Below are 2,645 nucleotides of genomic sequence, written 5' to 3' on the forward strand. Positions count from 1 at the left end.
CCCACCGCAAGTGATGTCATATCACTGATGATGTCATTGGCCTGGTAGCAAGGGCATAGACATTGACTGAAGATGTGATATAAATTGTGACATCATCAGTGATGTCACAAATACTTCCCTGCTGAGGTTATAAATACGATGGCGTTGGTGGGACATTGAAAGACTTTGGCTCCATCACCATAATAGCTTCTTCATTACACCGAAAGGTTGCTGCCTCACCTGGAATATGGAGGCTCTTATTCCCGTTATAAACAAGCTCCAAGATGTGTTTAATACAGTGGGAGCGGATATCATACAGCTGCCGCAGATAGCAGTGGTGGGAACCCAGAGCAGCGGGAAGAGCTCACTGCTGGAGAGCCTGGTTGGCAGGGAGCTGCTGCCCCGTGGGACGGGCATCGTAACCAGACAACCTCTAATCCTGCAGCTGGTCCACCTCCACCCTGAGGATGTCAGGAAGAGCCATGAAGAAGGTGAAGAGTGGGGCAAGTTTCTACACACCAAAAATGCGATCTACACAGATTTTGATGAAATCAGGCAAGAAATAAAAAATGAAACGGAGAGAATATCAGGGAATAATAAGGGGATCAGTGATGAACCCATCTACCTGAAAATCTTCTCTCCTCATGTCGCCAACCTCACACTGGTGGATCTGCCAGGAATCACCAAGGTGCCAGTGGGTGATCAGCCAAAGGATATTGAAGTTCAGATCAGAGATCTAATCCTGAAGCACATCTCCAACCCCAACTGCATCATCCTGGCAGTCACTGCTGCTAACACAGACATGGCCACCTCAGAGGCCCTCAAGGTGGCCCGCGAGGTCGACCCTGATGGCCGGAGGACACTGGCTGTGGTGACGAAGCTGGACCTGATGGATGCTGGCACTGACGCCATGGACGTTCTAATGGGCAGAGTCATTCCTGTCAAACTGGGCCTCATTGGAGTCGTCAACAGGAGTCAGTTGGACATCAACAACAAAAAGTCTCTGGCTGATGCCATTCGTGACGAACATGATTTCCTGCAGAAGAAATACTTGTCTCTTGCCAATAGAAATGGAACCAAATACTTGGTCAGGACCCTCAACAGGTTACTGATGAATCACATCAGAGACTGTCTCCCGGAGCTGAAGACACGGATCAACGTCCTGGCAGCTCAGTACCAGGCCCTGCTCGGGAGCTACGGCGAACCTGTACAAGACCAGAGTGCCACCTTGCTCCAGCTCATCACCAAGTTCGCCGCAGAGTACTGCAACACGATAGAGGGCACCGCCAAATACATCGAGACGGCAGAGCTGTGCGGCGGAGCCAGAATTTGTTACATCTTCCACGAGACATTTGGCAGAACGCTGGAGTCTGTGGATCCTCTGGGAGGACTTGGCACCATAGATATCCTAACAGCCATCAGGAACACCAGTGGTCCGCGTCCGTCCCTGTTTGTGCCCGAGGTTTCCTTCGAGCTGCTGGTGAAGAAGCAGGTCAAGCGCCTGGAGGAGCCCAGCCTGCGCTGCGTGGAGCTGGTCCATGAAGAGATGCAGAGGTTTATCCAGCACTGCAGCAATTACAGCACACAGGAGCTGCAGAGGTTCCCTAAGCTTCACCAGGCCATTGTGGAAGTGGTCACCTCCCTCCTCAGGAAGAGGCTGCCCATCACCAACAAGATGGTGCATAACCTGGTTGCTATCGAGCTGGCCTACATCAACACCAAGCATCCAGACTTTGCTGATGCCTGCGGGGTCATGAACAACAATACAGAGGAGTCGAGGAGGAACAGGACGAGAGAGCTGCCCACTGCGGTGCCCAGAGACAAGGCTCCAGCAGCAGGGCCGCAGGGGGAGCAGGACGGCACGGGGAACTGGAGGGGGATGCTGAAGAGAGGAGAGGAGGACCCAGGCTCGGGACCCGGAAGCCCCCTTAAAGCAGCCGTCAACCTACTGGATGTGCCCATCGCCAGGAAGCTGTCAGCACGCGAGCAGCGCGACTGTGAGGTCATCGAGCGTCTCATCAAGTCCTACTTCCACATTGTCCGCAAGAACATCCAGGACAGTGTGCCAAAGGTTGTGATGCACTTCCTGGTCAACCATGTGAAGGACAGCCTCCAGACTGAGCTGGTCGGCCGGCTTTATAAGTCTGGCCTCCTCAACGAGCTGCTGACCGAATCGGAGGACATGACCCAGCGACGCCAGGAGTCCGCAGACATGCTGCAGGCATTGGAGAAAGCCAGCCAGGTGATCGCTGAGATCAGAGAAACACATCTTTGGTGAAAACTCAATAAGGAGAACTATGAGTGTCCGGGTAGTCTAGCGGTAGATTCCCTGCCTACCAACATGAGGGTTGCAGGTTTGCGTCCTTGTATTACCTCCAGCTTGGTCGGGCGTCCATACAGGCACGATTAGCTAGTGTCTGCGGGTGGGAAACCGGATTGAGTGTATTTTGTCCTGGTCGGTCGCTGCACTAGCGCCTCCTCTGGTTGGTCAGGGCACCTGTTCGGGGGCAAGGGAACTGATGTGAATAGCGTGATCCTCCCACGTCCTGCCTTTGAAGCTCCCGCTGTCAGGTGAAAAGAAGCGGTTGGCAACTGCGCATGTCTCGGAGGAAGCATGGTGCTAGTCTACGGCTCTCCCCAGATCGGCAGAGGGTGGAGCAGCGACC

The 2,645-nt window shown here is 53.9% G+C and overlaps 1 pseudogene across 1 annotated transcript; it reads left to right on the forward strand.

The window, feature by feature from the left end:
• The first annotated feature begins 226 nt into the window (after nt 1-226).
• LOC310793531 (dynamin-1-like protein pseudogene) lies at nt 227-2,257 on the forward strand (annotated as a pseudogene). The gene has a single exon. The product of its transcript is annotated as a dynamin-1-like protein pseudogene (transcript).
• Nucleotides 2,258-2,645: the final 388 nt, after the last annotated feature.

This window comes from Poromitra crassiceps (assembly GCF_964638095.1).
Source record: "Poromitra crassiceps genome assembly, chromosome: 19".
NCBI lineage: Eukaryota > Metazoa > Chordata > Actinopteri > Beryciformes > Melamphaidae > Poromitra > Poromitra crassiceps.